Below are 17545 nucleotides of genomic sequence, written 5' to 3'. Positions count from 1 at the left end.
CAAACCGATGACGTCACAGGTCAGGTCAAAGGTCCAATTTTCACCGTTTACAGGCATTTCAAGAAATGCGTTGTAAAATCGAGTAAAATGCATTTCATTGAAAATCATCGATGGGGAAATGTTCTTCAAACACATATTTTGCTATTTGAGGTCACTGATACTAGGTCAGGTCACAGAGGTCAGGTCACGGGGGGGTCACAATATGAAAGTGTCGTGTGATACATGTTTTATGGTCCATTTTACATGACAAATGCGATTATGTGGGTCAGGCAGCCTTTGGGGCCAGCTTAGGTCACGTTTTGGTCAAGGTCAGGTCAAGGTCAGGTCAAGGTCAGGTCAAATTAGGTCAAATTTCAAAGTTAATATTTTTGCATAAAATGGGTATCAAATCGATGCAGCTCGTCACGGGGAGTTCAATGGTGGTCTTTGTTTTGCCGTACGTGGTCTAAAATCGCTAAAAATTGAGTTCAAAAATTTGACGTCATCATTTTTGAACAGTTTTTTCGCTATAACTTGGCCAAAAAACGAGATATCGATCTGAAATTTGGTATGTATATAGAAGAGCGCTGGGACTATCACATATATTCCGGTTTTTTTTTCGAATTTCGGAAAAATGTAGGATTTTTTTAAGTTTTTCTAAAAAAATCAATTTTTTGAATTTTTTTTGATCAAAAACCAAAAATTTTGAAAATCCGAGATAGCAGTTTTGTAGCGCCGCTTTTTGTCTACTAGACCATATAAAGAACTTTGCTTGATAACTTTGAACTTTGATTGAAATTGCTTGATAACTGTAGATTTGGTGAGCGTTTCAAGATTGCATGTTTTTTGTTCATTTTTGCTCGAACATGACCTCAGTTTGACCTCAATAACTCCTGACCTAAGGTGACCTAAGACTTGAAATTTGGTGTGAAGGTGTCAAATTGATGCCCGGGAAGGTACTGAAAATTTGGCGGCGCTGCGCGCCGCCGTTTTCTTACTATTCAGGAAAAACCACAGGGGGGGGGCCAAAATGGCCCCCCCAACGGGGCGAGGGTTAAATGGGGTTAATACAATGTATATGCTCAAAGGCTTCACTTTTATTAGACCAAACTTAGGTCAATGCAATCCGAACGAAACATCGAAACGAACGAAACATCAACAGACTAGATGCAAAAGTGGCCCGTTAAGAGCAAAGAAGCCAACACATTGTGCCGAAATGGAACGAGTATTGACTAGCTGCCTACAAACGCGAGACAGGGCTTAGCTTTCGCGATCAAAAGCAACATGTCCATACATACATACATGTTACAACATACCCCACCCGGCTCTGATACAACATGTACCTCGCCGCCATCTTGGAAAAAACATCGTCGTGCTCAAAAACAGCGGACAGCTGGATAAATCCATTTTCACTCACGCAGCCTTAGAACCTACCCTCACCACCGCTACGGAGATCTTTCAAATTCGTGCACATCTAAATGCCCAAAACACACATTTTCTTGCAACTCATTTTTTTAGAATGACACTAGGGTGACCCGCGTGCTCCGCAACGCGAAAAGGGATATTTTCGATCGCCGGGTGTTCGGTTGTTCTTGTGTCGGTTGGGTTATCTATCCATTTCGGTCGATTGCTTTTTGACGGCTAAACGTTTTGGTTTGTGGAAAAAATATCCACCGCATCGAGGTGCCCGTGTCTGATAAGCATGCTTTCCACTTCAGAATCTGTCAAATGTGCTTTATAGTTTAGGCGCGTAGTTTAACCCTCGCACGACCAGGCCATTTCTCATAACACGAACGACCAGGGGGGGGGGGGTTGTTACGACCCCCCCCCCCTGGCGTTTCGAAACGGAAGGTCGTAGAGCTTAGCGGAAAAAACCAACGGATTGCTCTCAACGAGATCTCGCGATTGGTGGTATATTTTTTGGTCCTAGGTCAACATTTGACCTACTTATGACCGGTCAAAGGTCAAATTTTCGGACAAATAGACTTTTTTCAACTTTCCGCGGCGATTGCGGCAAAACGGTGGGAGATATCGACTTGAAACCTTCACTATCGTGTTCCTTGATCAATTCTCTATCGTTTGGTATGTATTTCGTTTCCCTAGCTCTAAAAATGGCGCGTTGGGAGCGCCGGAAGTCGGCAAGGTCACAGTCGGCGGCAGAAATTCGAAAAATCAAAATTCAAATTTTTGAAATATGATTGTATTTTTGGATTTGGGAGGTCCATTTGCTCCCTATAGAAGCTAATATTGCTGCATATTCCCATTGAGGTGACAAGAATTAGCAAAATAGTGGTTCGGGCGCTTTAAAAAAAAATACCGGACGCTGTTCCTCTTGTGACGTCATAGCTCCGTGACCTGACCTGACCCGGTCAATTTTCTTGCACCACACGATAGCCAATGCTTGCCCCAACATGCATGGGAAGTTTCATCATGATCCATCAAACAATGTGGGTATCAGCGGCAGAAAACCTAGGGATTCGTCGCACACGTTTGGTAACTGTCGGCCGGAGGCTGTACCTCTTATGACGTCATAACTCCGTGACCTGACATGACCCGATCAATTTTTTTCGGCAAAAGATGCGCAAAGGTTGCCCCAGAGGGTATTGAAAATTTCAGCCCGCTACGACAAGCCGTTTAGCGTGCACTTCGAAAAAACCTCAGGGGGGGGGGGTTGATACAACCCCCCCCCTAGGCGTTCTAGGGTTAATGACAAATTAAAGGCGTAAATAATTTTCACTAAAAATCGTTTTGCAGAGGTTTGAAACATTTATATTTTTAAGAATACTGTTGCTTGTCATGCAAACGTGATGATTGGATCTTGGAGAGAATTGAATGCTTTTTCCAATGATAGCATTTTCAATTGTCAAACGTATCAGGTTAAGCAGCAAAGTCCGTGTAATTATTTAGTGGCACATTTTGGATAAATACCATTTAATTCAGCGATTTTTTCCACATTGTTTTTGATCAATTAGCTTTTCACAATTTCTCCATGAGAGACGGTACATTTTTATTGCTAATAGGCGCTGTTTCAACTCATTCCGTCTGACGATCACCTGAAATTAATATAAATTCCAAAATCCGTCCAAAACGTCCATTTTTCAAAAGAAAGTGTCCTCCCCGGTGCACGTGGCGCGTGCCAACCCCTGCACCGCACACCATTCGATAGCCCGTTCGATTCTCTACACGATGCTGTTTTCCCCGTACCGGTCGGGCCCACGGTTACCGAGATATTGCACCGGGACCGGACCCGTGTCGGGCAAATTTGGCTGTTTTCGCCCGTTTTTGCCAGCCGATTAATACATGTAAAGTCTATGACGCGAATTTGCACTTTTTGGGCACGCGCCACGCGCTCGCTATCGATCCGATCGAGCTGAGACCCATCAAAGGCACGTTGTCCATCCTTGTTCTATGAGTTGCGCAAACTTCAGCGCGGTAGGTGCAACGGTGTGACCTGTAACCCGCGCTACGTAGCACCATGTCGCAACCTTCGTAATAGACAGAAACTACGTCACCACAAATAGTAATATAGATTAAAAAACATAAAATCGGCTCTCACCTCGAGACGCGTCCACCCAGCCACACGACAGAACAGGGAAAGATGGCGCCCGGAAAACCTCGTCGGCTGGTCGTGTCACGAGCGCTATCTATTGGATAAGTTTGGCACAATTCGCCCTGATACAACTTCGACATGATACAACTCTCCCCGCTCTCCCCTACATGTTTCTAGGCTAGTTTTTTGAGCTGAATTCGAATTTGGCAACCATTTGAACATTTACGAAGTAGTTTTGTTGCCCCTTCGTAACATGTTACGAAGCTGTCAGAGACGGTTGGCACGTATTACGAATACCCGTCACAACCCCTACCGGTTGACCTGACCTGACCTGACCCGACCTGGTCTAAATGCTTAAAGCCATCATCTCTAATCAAAACTAACACGATATTCGTGATCAGCACCCCGGAAAACCACATAGCAGCCACAATTTACGACTTTCTAACAGGTCCCGATTTTCCCGGTTTCGGTTCGTTGACCTGACCTGGAAGGTCACCCCATGACCTAGGACCTTAACCCGCGCCCCGCTGGGCTATTCAGCCATACGCGCCCTGCTGGGGGGGGGGCAGATTCTGCCCCCCCCCCCTGTCTAACTTCCGAACCGATGGTCGTAGAAATACGGAGAAAACGGCAATCGAAAGCTCTCAACAAGGTGGAACTTAAGAGCCCAATTTTTTTTCCTTAAGTAGGTCAGAGGTCAGGTCAAGGTCAGGTCAAGGGTACAAAATGCAAGTTTCTACAGTATCGGCCTTGCACCGTAGTTGCCGAAGAATGAACTGAGACTGATTGCCCAAAACGTGTTCTTAGACTACCAAGACAATATTCGTTGCACACAATGTCATTCAAAGGTCAAGGTCAAGGTCAGGTCAGGTCAGGTCAGGTCACCAAAAACAAAATATAGCCCTCGCCGGCCGAGGGGGGCGGGTGCCGCCCCCCCCCATAGGTTTTTTTTTTCGCGATAGCTCCGAACACGCTGGCGATAGAAAGCTGAAACTTGGCATACCTGACCTTTGATCCAAGCCGCATTTTTTGACACCAACCGCATTTTTGGGTCAGGTCAGGTCACTGACCTATGACGTCATAACCTCTGCACGGTCTTCAGATGTCGCAACTTCGCAACGCCCTCACTGCCAGAGGAGATGTCACAGGGAAATGAAACTTGCAGGATCTAGTATCCATTATGAGTCCCACAACTTGTATATCTCGGATGTTTCCTAAAGGTCATATGAGGTCAGGTCATTTTCGTGACCTCACCATTATAAGTCAATGGGGAAAAATGAAAACTGCTATTCTGGCGCCGGGAACGATCTCCAACTATCTCAAGCACACAGAATCGTGATTTGATGCACTCCTTGCAAGGTTAGATGCGTCACTTTTGCAATGTTGACCTTGCGTGACGTCATTTATGACGTCATCAAGGTCATATTAGTTTTTCGTCAATAACTCTTGATCAAATTGAGCTAGCGAGTTGGGAAAGCCACCAATGGACTCACGAAGACCTGCCGAATCGAATGATATGCGACATGACCCCTTTCGACCAGCTTCGTGACCTGGGGGTGCTGACCTGACCTTGACCTGAGGTCAACACCCCAAGTTGACCTGACCCGGACAAAAAGCATATCATTCGACGCGCCTGAGCAAGACGAACACGATGCTGCCAAAATCGGCGCTCTGCGGCCGTTTTTTGCGAAGTTATTCACCAAAAACTGAACCGTACCTTGGGGCACTTGACCTGACCTCAGAGGTCACCGGTTGACCTAGGACCTTAAAATCGGGTACCAATCTCTGCGTCTCGTAACGGCGCACACGCTCGTTTTTCCGCGACGCGCTAGCTCCACCAGGGGCGAAACGGCGAGGGGGGGTCGTACCCGCCCCCCCCCCCCTCGGCCGGCGCGTATGTAGAAAACCAATAGGTCCGGCGAGGGTTAAGGTCCTAGGTCATTGTTTGACATTCCAGGTCAGGTCAATGACCCAAAAGTCGGGAAAATCGGGACCTGTAAGAACGTCGTTAAATGTGGCTACTATGGGTTATTCGGGGTGCTGATCACGAATATCATGTTAGTTTTTGCTCAAAGATAATGTCTTCATGCATTTAGGCCTGGTCGGGTCAGGTCAGTTCAGGTCAGGTCAGGTCAGGTCAATCAGTAGGGGTTCTGCCGGGTATTCGTTGTAGGTGTCAACCGCCTCTGACAGCTTCGTAACATGTAACGAAGGCACCAAAACTACTTCGTAAATCTTCATATGGTTGCTAAATTCGAATTCAACTCCAAAAACTGGCCTTGAGGCATGTAAAATTTGAAGAGTGAACCGAGGTCATCAAAGGTCAATGAAACGATGTAAAGATTTCAGGGTCAGGTTTAAGGTCAACCTAGGTCATCTAAAACATTTCGTTTTAGGCAAGCTGAATTTACTTTTCGTTAAGTTTTTTTGACTGCATTTTTGGTAAAAGCTTCTCAATTCATGATCTCATGTAACAGGGACACACAAACCAATCGGTGCACACATCACTATACACAGACACAAACACAGACATACAAACAAATATCATTGACCCTGACCTAAGCTGACCTAAGGCCCCAGTCAGTAAAAACTTAGTCGGATAGTGTAAAAAAGAGCTGTTCTAGCTGGCTTGGCACCAATACTGCAGCGTCATCGGTATATGATGGGCACTGCACGTGATATTCCAACGGTGACCCCATACAGCAACATTTTTTAGTTTGACCTGACCTGGAAGGTCAATGACTGCACATTGAGGTAAAATTGGATACCATTGGATTTGTCTCTTCCAAAAAAATCTGTTGGTTTTTACCGCGAAGCTCTATCTCTAGCAGGAACGAAATGGCGCGGGGGTATAGCCCCCCTCCCCCATGTGCGCTCTACGGTGGAAAAATGGCATGCGTGGGCGAGGGTTAAAAAACTAACCCCGACTACTCTAAGTAGGTACCCTGTCCACCGACTGCCGTCCTGTGTTATTATCAAACATCATGGGCTAGATGGCGATAGTAATGACGATGATACTAAACAGTTTTAGTCATGTACAGTACCGCGAGTCAGTGTGTTATTTGTTACATTATCACCGTGAGGCACGATGCAGTGTTCATTATTTGAATAAATCGTAAAAATAAAAAAAAATCATTATTTGAACAAATCGTAACAAATCGTAAAAATAAATGGATAGAAAAAAATGTTGAGCGAAGTAACTAGATTTTGTAACTCTGTTGCCCATGCTGATAAATGGTATGCCATAACATATGGTCTTTTACCTTGTAATGTGAATAGTGATCCAGTTTTCTTTCGATTTGGTCGCCTATCGACCGTCCTCCCAGCGTATGACTTCTGTCTGACCTGCTGTGTTCCAGACTCGCCGCAGGGTGACCGCGACGGAGAGATCGAAGACGAGGAGCAGCACTGCGATGAGGAGCAGCAGCCATCAGAGGGTCCGCCTCACCCACACCGACAGAGGTGGCAGCTGATTGAACAGCAACATCAGCAGCGGTGGAAGGAGCTGGAACTACAACATCAACAGCTATGGCAGGAGCTGGAGGATCCAGGAAACGAAGAAAGAGTGAGGATGGACAAAGAGCATGAAGAGGAGCGTCGACATCTGGAGCAGAAACACGGTAAGGAGTGGCAGAACCTGGACGAACGTCACTATGAGGAGCGCATTGAGCTTCATCAGCAGCACAAAGAGGACACTGGATGCATCGAAATGCCGACTGAGGACCAGTTAAGGCAGCTGGATCTCTCCCACCAGAAACAATGGGAAAAACTCCGGCGGACACTGCGGAAGCAGAGGCTAGAGCTAGAGCTCAGACACCTGAGAGAGTCACGAGAGCTGGAGGAGAGGCTCCCGAGCGTCCGGTCGGGGGAGTTGGATCGGCTGACGGAGGAGTGCAGGAGGGGACGTCAGCAGCTGGGGAAGGAGTTAAAGGAGGAGCTTCAGGAGCAGGAACACGACGATCAGCAGCGTGTCACCAGGAGCCTGCTGGCGCGTCACCAGGAGGAGCGTGAAGAGCTCCTTCGGAAGCACGAGGAGGAAACCAGATGCCTGAACATGCGGATCGATCAGCAGCCACGAGCCAGGCTTCTGCGGCGGTTCCTGAAATGGAACGGACAAAGGAAGCTGAACAAGAGGCACCGAAAACAGTCGAAACAACTTGATCGCTCCCACCAGCAGCAGTGGGGAAATCTCCAGCAGAAATTGCGGCAGCAGTGTCGAGAGCTGGAGGAAAGGCATCCAAACACAGGATCAGAACACGAAGAGAATCGGCTCCCGGAGGAATGGAGCAGGAGACTTCACGAGCTGAGGGAGAAGCTGGAGAAGGAATTAGAGCAGCTGGAGAAGCAGCTTCAGGAGCAGCAGTGCCCCGAGGAAGGTGAGTGGCAGGCTCCGACGTCAGATGATGTACGAATGTTAAGGACAAGGATGACGGAAAACAATTGATTTCAGGTCAGAGGCCAGTTTCACCAATAAAAAACAGACGACTGCGATTATTTTTTGACAAAACGATAGTCTCAAAATGTCATTTACTGCTAAAAATACTAATCGCTGACTTGAAAAATGTAATAACGCAGCTTTCAAGTGCTATATTATTTGGTCAGCAATTACTTTTTCCACCGGTAAATAGGATTTATAGACTATCGTTTTGTCAAAAAATAATCGCAGCCGGGGCATTCCACGATAGATCGACCAAAGCCGTACACCCTCATATTTTATTTTTTGCTTAAAATTGGTCTAATGGGTTGTGATGGGCGGGGAAGCCAGCTGTGCCAAGGATTTTTTTCTTCTAACAACGGTTTCCGAGATATAGCCTCAGGCAATTCCTGGAGGTCACGCTGCAACCCTATGTTTGTCGGCTTATAACTCAGAAACTATTGGTTTTCTATGGTAAAAACTGTATATGGTTCAACTCGCAATCAACCAACAAACGTTTTGGCTATCTCAGATTTTCGATTTTTGAAAATTTTGATCACGTGACATCTTGACCTTTTTTCGAAGAGTGACCTTGATATTTTCCCAACTGAAAGTCGCAATTATGTCTGATGACGATTAAAGCCTTATCAATTGTCATTCATATGCGCAAATAAAAAAAGTGGCTTTCGGCCTGCGTTGACCTCAGGTCAGGTCATTTTTATGACCTGTCCATTATTACGAGCGGGAGTGACGCGATATCTCGAGAATAAAGCAAGATAGCGACAAGCGGTAAACGGTACAGGATTGACACGGATAAGGTCTACAATTTTTATGGAGGTCATTTTCAGGTCAGGTCAAAGATGACGTCACAGGGGTAAAAAGGAAGTCAAAATAGTTTTGGCTGTACCTTTTGATCTAATAAAGAAAGAGACGTGGAACAGGCACCATTGTGTTTGCTTTCGCCTAGCGCCAGTTCGTTTTGAATTTCAATACCGATGACCTGAGGTCAGGTCAATTTCTTGACCACCCCATTATAAGTCAATTGGGGAAAAATCAGCTCCCTTGTTCTTACACTAAAACGCGTCGGAATTGCCTAATATACCATGAGTTACTTCATATACGACTAACTTTGACTACCTTCAGACCTTTTTTGCTCTTGGTCAACTGTGACGTTGCTCTTGGGTCATGTGACGTCATTATAGGTCACCAAATGTTTTTTTGCTAATAACTCCTTACAGGTTTGAGATACAGCCGCGCGGATAGGCTCATTGTGTTCAGCTCGTCAAGGCCCATCGAATGATATATATGATGACCTTAAGGTCACGTGACCTAAGGTCAACTTTTGACCTTGACCTTTCGAGGTCAACATACACATATTTCGATGCGGATCGACGAGAGGATCACGATGGTGCTATTAGTTTGTTCCTAGCTGGGATACTTTGAAAGTTATTCGAGAAAAACTTCATATATATGTAGTGCCGCCATTTAGGCTTTCTTTTTACCCCTGTGACGTCATCTTTGACTTGACCTGAAAATGACCTGAGTAAAAATTGTAGACCTTATCCATGTGTACTTAGTGCCGTTTACCCCTTGTCGCTATCTTGCTTTGTTCTCGAGATCTCGCTGTCGCTCCCGCTCGTAATAATGGGAAGGTCATAAAAATGACCTGACCTGAGGTCAACGCAGGCCGAAAGCCACTTTTTTATTATCGCATATGAATGACAATTGATAAGGCTTTAATCGTCATCAGACAAAATTGCGACTTTCAGTTGGGATAATATCAAGGTCACTCTTCGAAAAAAAGGTCAAGATGTCACGTGATCAAAATTTTCAAAAATCGAAAATCCGAGATAGCTTAAACGTTTGTTGGTTGATTGCGAGTTGAACCATAAAAAATTTTTACCATAGAAAACCAATAGCTTCTGAGTTATAAGCCGCCAAACATAGGGTTGCAGTGTGACCTCCAGGAACTGCCCGAGGCTATATCTCGGAAACCGTTGTTCGAAGAAAAAAATCCTTGCCACAGCTGGGTTCCCCGCTCATCACAACCCATTAGACCAATTTTAAGCAAAAAATAAAATATGAGGGTGTAAATTTTATTTATTTTTGGTCGATCTATCGTGGAATGCCCCAGCCGTCTGTTTTTTATTGGTGAAACTGGCCTCAGATCAATTTTGCGAACTCCTCGTTATATACCAATGAGATAATTGAAATGGGCATCTATTGTGATAATTTCTTATCAAACACTTCTAAGCATCGGGCTACAAGGAAGAATGACGACCTGAATTGGAAAAATCCCAACAATGACCCCTATGTGTGTATGCCCATATGGCCACTTTTGATAAAGACATGCAATAGCGATGAGAATTTACGTTACAGTATGACCTTTTTCCTGTTAGGTCATAGCATTGACCTGACCTGACCCTGACCTGACATTGAGCCTTTTCACACGGACAATTATTTTACATACACCATGATGAAGCGTCCAGATTCAAAATAACCGTTTTCACGACGGCTTTTTGGTACATATTTGGTGCAGATTCGGTGCAGATTTGGTCAAATTAGATTAATTGCGTTTCTTTGTAGCTATCAGCTTGGGTTGCACCGTTGCTTATACGCCTGATTTTTCCAAATTATAAGACATTATTTTCGATTAAAACACTGAAGTAAGCTCGTTATAAGAATATATTTCATGTAGAAAAGTTTTGGTGCATATGTATTCGGTCAAGTTTGGTGGATTTGTCAGATAACCCATCGTCAAAACGGCTAATATATCCATGTTCCAGAATCCAATGAGCAGCAGCAGGGGCAGCAACAGAAGCAGCAGCAGCAGCAGCAGCAGCAGCAGCGGGATCGACAGGTGAACCGGACGCCCTACGAGAGGCTAATCTAGCCTCGATGCATGCCAACCCAGCCGGTCAGGTCACGCCAGGTCATTTCATTCGGCCACGTTTATCCCGCGTCCCACTGGGCCAGTCGCACATCCTACCATCCGTTTGGGGAGGAGGGGGGGGGGGGCGTTTCGGCCCCCAATATCTCGGAAAAACGACCGATTTTAAAAGATTCAAACAGCGTCAATAGCTGCATTGCAAAATGTCATGGTTCCCGATTGTATTGACCTAGGTGCACCCAATGATGTCAAAGGTCATGTCAAATGTCGTATGTTTTCACTGTTTATGGGTTTTCTAAGGAATGCGTTATATAATCGAGTAAAAAGTATTACATCGGAAACATGTGGTGTTTCAGATCACCACAGACGTCACCATCACCAGCAGTGACAGCACCACCGGCACCACCGGCAGGCGTGAGTACACCAACGGCAGCCGGGTCCAGCTTCACGGAGCTTCCGAAACCACCATCAAGTGAACTACTATTGACTTAGAGATATCATAAATTATAATACAGCTATTATAAGACAATCTATGGTGCTATTTTTACCATTTGTCAGCTGACTCAAAATAATTGTGATTTTAATTTCGCTTCTTTAGCGCTGTATCTAAAATATAAACATCAAAGACGACATTATAACTTCAATCATTATAACTAGCGCCTTGTATTTCAGGTCCGTCATCACCACCGTCCCCAGCACCATCACCATCATCATCACCATCACCAGCACCACCACCTCCAGGACCAAGCCCGCCACCAGCCTCCGTGAGTTTGGAATTGTTGTTTGAACCTGAAAATATAAAAATCGTTATAAATTTAGGGGATTTTGTGCGTTCACCTCCACAAAAAGATGGACAGGAATGCTGTCATACTAATTGAATATAAAAACATATTGTTTGTTTAGATCATCTACATTGTGCTTTCATACTTAACACGCGCACTGCAGCGGGTCTGAGCCGAACACGAACTGCAGGGGGGGGGGGTTGAAAACAACCCCCCCTGAGATCTCGAAAACGGCGCAACGTAGCGACAAGCGGTAAACGGCGTTGGATAGGTTAAGATGAGATCTACAAGAAATACTAAGATCATTTTTGGGTCAGGTCAAAAACGAGGTCACCAGAGGTCACCGAAGACAAAATGTTACGATTTTCACAACAGGAATTTCGCGGTAGTTTTTCTTGAATAACTTGTCTTGCACACAAGACAGAGGATCGATTCGAACGCCATCGTTCTTAGCTCGTCAAGGCGCATCGAATGATATATAATATGACCTCGAAAGGTCAAGTTGAAAAATTGACCTCAGGTCAAGGTCATGACCTGACCGAAATAGGTCATGTTGCATATCATTCGATCCGCATTGACGAGAAAAACACGATAAACGTCGAACGGAGTCTCTATCTCTATTCAATCTCAAGTTATTGAAGAAAAACCGCTGGTGACCTCAGGTGACCTAAGATGACCTGGAGATCACCTTCCAAAGGTCATAAGTGATATGTTTCGGTGAAATCACCAACAGGGACCTGTAATACTATGATCCTGAGCGTATTGAAGTCATAGGATGGCATTCAGAGTAAGTTGAAATTTCTCCCATTGACTTATAATGGGCCGGTCGCAAAAATGACCTGACCTTAGGTCATCGATATAAAAATTCCGAGATAAACAAGTTGTAGCTCGTGATGACTTTACTATTTCCTGTGGGTTTCAAGATCATATCTCAACAACTGTGGGCTTGGTGGGATTGCAAACTTCGAAATTTACGTTTCGAGGTAGGGTCACTTGACCTGACCTGGTGACCTGACCATAGGTCACCTGGGGTCAAAATTTTTACTCAAGGTGTGCAAAAGTTGGGAGAACAGGTATGCAAAATTTGGCGGCGCTACGCGCCGCCGTTTTCTCGCGATTTGCGAAAAACCACAGGGGGGGGGGTTGAAAACAACCCCCCTGCAGTGCGCGTGTTAAGTTCAGTTATCAAAATGTTCAGTTGTATGTACCGGTAAAGCAACTACCTATGTTCCTCGTTTTCGTATGTATATCTATCAGTGTTACTGCAAGGTGCAAATTGGACTTCAATAATTGATTACAAACATTTTGCCTTGTATTTCAGGTCCGCCATCACCACCGGCCCCACCATCACCATCACCAGCACCACCACCAGCACCACCGGCTCCGGGATCAAGTCCTCCACCAGCCTCCGTGAGTGGCTGATCTTTGAACCTGAAAACGAAAAACTGATTTTGTATTTTGCACAGGAGATTTAGTGAGTATTTTCTTCTTCATAATCAGATAAAGTGATGTACTGTAGCATTATATTTATTCAAATACTGATGACGGATTCTGTCAGGAAGCTTCTAATCGTAAGATGTGGTCAGAAAGGAAACCACCGTAATGTATTACCTATACATGCAGCAATCGGGCTCAATTTATAATTTTATTCCTTCCTTTCAGACCATCAACCAGCACCACCACCAGCACCACCGGCCTCAGCACCAAGCCCGCCATCAGCGTCCGTAAGTGTTTTATAACATATTGGCCATAATGGCGTTAACATTTTATTTTATTCGTAATTTCGAGACACATTCGTAGTTCATTTCTCATCACAAAATGTAGATAGATGGGCCATACATTGTAGGTGTTGTGGCAAATAGTTTGTCAGAAATGCCCAAAAACGTAAGACGTGTTTAGAAAAGAAATTAGCGATGCTTTTTCTTACAGTGTACCTATCACAATTTGAATAAAAATGTGCTGATTCTTTTTCAGGTCATCTACCATCACCACCACCAGCACCACCGGCTCCGGGACCAATCACGCCACCAGCCTCCGTGAGTACAGACGCGATATCGGCGGGAACACTGTCTTTTCCTCTACCGCACGGCTCAGTAGTTTGAAATTCAGCCAACAGATGACTCTATTATATAGCGCCTGATACATGCTGTACCGCTCGACTCAGTAGTTATTCATCTCGACAGCAGTTGGCTCTGGCATAAGGCGCCTGAGGCATGCTGTACCGCATGACTCAGTAGTTTCAGTGTTAGCCAACAGATGGCTCTGTCATACAGCACCTGAAGAGTGCTGCGCCGCAGGTCTCAGTAAATACATAGGGAAGACCACCACCAGCCTCTGAGAGCTCGGACGAGATGTCATTGGACACACTGTCGTCCGTGGCTAGTTTCTAGCAAAGGAACGCTTGACGTTGATAATTGATACACAGACGAAACAAATGGAATAATTTGATCCGTCATTGTCTTGGATACACTTTTTAAGATTCGATATACTTAACTGTAAATTGCGACTCTTCTTTGCTGTTTCTAATAGTCCTCTATCTGTGTGAAAAACAGCATGAACCTGTGTTTTCAGTTACAAATTTAACGGTTTTGTTATCCCGCGAGTTGCTGGGGGGGGGGGGGGGGCGTTAAACGCCCCCACTTTTTTCGCCGGGCCATAGCATAAAAACGGCGCGCCGCAGGCGCGCCAAAATTTGGGTACCTGTAGGGAATTGATTAAAGTTTATTGTGACAAAGTTTCAAAAAAATCGGTCGGAAAATTTTTGAGATATCGAGGTTTTAGTGACGTCATGATTTCTGAGTTTTCGACCAAAAACGGCATATGTTCAAAAAATCATATAAAATCACAGAATAGACATACAGACATGCCGTAAACGCCATTAGACTGCCAATACCATAGACAATCAAATGGCTATCTTCGATTATTGATTATCGTTCTGCATTTTCCAAAATCTTGAACTGAATCTTGGCAATTTCTCGCGACTACTTTACGACCATGATACATACATTTCTTAAATTGAACTTTTTGAGCCAAACACGTACACATATGATAAAATGAGTGTCACCATCGTGTTCTACGCCCCAAATTACCCATAAAACATGTGTCGCAGGCTGCGAATTTCAGTTTTGATTTTCGGGGATATGTGCCTACCCGGTTGACCTGACCTTGACCCTGACCTATGTTTGACTGACCCCTACATGGAGCTGACACTCTTGTAGGCCTTATATGATGGATTGTGCACCGTTTTGACAACGTTTATGACGAAAGGCGCCCATTGCGAAGCCCTGAAGTCCATGCTACTGAAAGCCCGATTTCAGGTGTTTGACCTGACCTTGACCCGACCTGTGACCTCAAAATTCAACTTTAAAGTACTCATCTGAAGCGTCTCGTCGCGCTCTTTCGTTTGCCGCCTCGTGCGTTTCGCTGCGCCTATTGGTTCTCGAGTTATCGGCTGGGGGCGTTTAACGCCCCCCCCCCCAGCAAACGGTGGGTGGCGAAATACCCCAGCAACTGCCGGGTTATATTGTGTCGAAACTGTTTGTATTGCATATAAGTGTCACAGCTAACTATTTTGTTCATTTTGCCGTAGACATTGCTACCGCTCTGTCTGTATGATAAGGTGATCATGTCAAATACAATAAATAAATCGCTTGTATTTTTTTTTTTCAGGTCCGCCATCACCACCGTCCCCAGCATCACCATCACCAGCATCAGCACCTCCACCAGCACCATCGGCTCCGGGATCAAGCCCGCCACCAGCCTCCGTGAGTGTCTGATTTTTTATTGAAACCTGAAAACGTAAAACTTATTCTTCTCGCTATGTTACATATAATTTTTTTTTCGGTAATTACTTCTTATTAATCAGATCAATAGGAAGAATAATATGTATAATAAAATAAAACGCTTTAATAATAAAATATAATAATAAAACGCTGACAACGGATTCCGTCAGGATTTTGCTGACCGTTGGACTGGTTGAGAGGTGAATTTACTGTATTTTACAACAGTTTCATCGGTTTACGGTCAATTTGTATTTTTTCGCTTATAGATCATTAACCAGCACCACCACCAGCACCACCGGCCTCAGCACCAAGCCCGTCACCAGCGTCCGTAAATGTCTTATCACAAATTGACTTTAAAATTGGAGGTATTTGATTTTGGTCGTAAGTTCGAGGCACATTTTTAGTTTGTTTTTCATCACCAAATCTATTACGATAGGCTATACATTGTATTGTTACAAATATTCCATCAGGAATACTAATGATCGTAAAACCTGTTAACCCGGCAGTTGCTGGGGTATTTCGCCACCCACCGTTTGCTGGGGGGGGGGGCGTTAAACGCCCCCAGCCGATAACTCGAGAACCAATAGGCGCAGCGAAACGCACGAGGCGGCAAACGAAAGAGCGCGACGAGACGCTTCAGATGAGTACTTTAAAGTTGAATTTTGAGGTCACAGGTCGGGTCAAGGTCAGGTCAAACACCTGAAATCGGGCTTTCAGTAGCATGGACTTCAGGACTTCGCAATGGGCGCCTCTCGTCATAAACTCTGTCAAAACGGTGCACAATCCATCATATAAGGCCTACAAGAGTGTCAGCTCCATGTAGGGGTCAGTCAAGCATAGGTCAGGGTCAAGGTCAGGTCAACCGGGCAGGCACATATCCCCGAAAATTAAAACTGATATTCGCAGCCTGTGACACATGTTTTATGGGTAATTTGGGGCGTAGAACACGATGGTGGCATTCATTTTATCATATGTGTACGTATTTGGCTAAAAAAGTTCAATTTAAGAAATACATGTATCATGATCGTGAAGTAGTCACGAGAAATTGCCAAGATTCAGTTCAAGATTTTGGAAAATGCGGAACGATAATCAATAATCGAAGATAGCCATTTGATTGCTCATGGTATTGGCAGTCTAATGGCGTTTACGGCATGTCTGTATGTCTATTCTGTGATTTTATATGATTTTTTGAACATATGCCGTTTTTGGTCGAAAACTCAGAAATCATGACGTCACTAAAACCTCGATATCTCAAAAATTTTCCGACCGATTTTTTTGAAACTTTGTCACAATAAACTTCAATCAATTCCCTACAGGTACCCAAAATTTGGCGCGCCTGCGGCGCGCCGTTTTTATGCTGTGACCCGGCGAAAAAAGTGGGGGCGTTTAACGCCCCCCCCCCCAGCAACTCGCGGGTTAAGAAAAGAAGTGAAGCTATATTTTCTTACAATGAAGAGCAACTAAACATGTGCTGATTCTTTTCCAGACCATCTACCATCACCACCACCAGCACCACCGGCCTCAGCACCAAGCCCGCCACCAGCCTCCGTGAGTACAGACGCGATATCGGCGGGCACTCTGTCGCCCGCTGTACTCGTCTATAGGAAATAAAATATTTGGTAATTGTAATGAATGTTGATAGAATACAAGTTTTATCTTAGATTTTTTTCAACTGCAAGACGATCAGTTCTGAGTTTTCATTTTGTTATGAATGGCCGTGTTTTTGCGTCAAATAACCACAATTATCATCTTTTGTTCCTTTTTCTTATAATATTTTTATCAAACTATAAGAAGAAATTGGTACAATATAGGTACCTAGGCCTACGTATGTAACGCAAACCAATTTCAGTATTATCTGTTGTGTGGCTAGTCGTTTTGTTGTATCTGTATTATATTCGTTGCTAATTGGTCCTTACGTACCTAATAAATGAAACGTTTGTATTATTTCAGGTCCGCCACCATCACCAGCACCACCACCAGCACCACCGGCTCCGGGATCAAGTCCTCCACCAGCCTCCGTGAGTGTCTGATCTTTGATTGAAACTGAAAACGATAAACTGATTTTTTGGCTGCACAGGATATTTTGTCAGTAATTTCTGCTTCATGATCAATGCAATGGAAGAACTGTAGAACTATCCTCAATCAAAT

At 44.6% G+C, this 17545-nt stretch overlaps 1 long non-coding RNA gene across 1 annotated transcript; it reads left to right on the top strand.

Moving 5' to 3' along the window:
* The first annotated feature begins 10779 nt into the window (after nt 1–10779).
* LOC122371375 lies at nt 10780–11525 on the top strand. Its single transcript, XR_006254727.1, has 3 exons — nt 10780–10875; nt 11190–11247; nt 11506–11525. It is a non-coding gene; the product is annotated as an uncharacterized LOC122371375 (long non-coding RNA).
* Nucleotides 11526–17545: the final 6020 nt, after the last annotated feature.

Source organism: Amphibalanus amphitrite, unplaced genomic scaffold, assembly GCF_019059575.1.
Source record: "Amphibalanus amphitrite isolate SeventyFive unplaced genomic scaffold, NRLGWU_Aamphi_draft 001237F_arrow, whole genome shotgun sequence".
Taxonomy (NCBI): domain Eukaryota; kingdom Metazoa; phylum Arthropoda; class Thecostraca; order Balanomorpha; family Balanidae; genus Amphibalanus; species Amphibalanus amphitrite.
The sequence above is the reverse complement of the archived record's forward strand: the minus strand, read 5'-3'. Positions and strand labels throughout refer to the sequence as shown.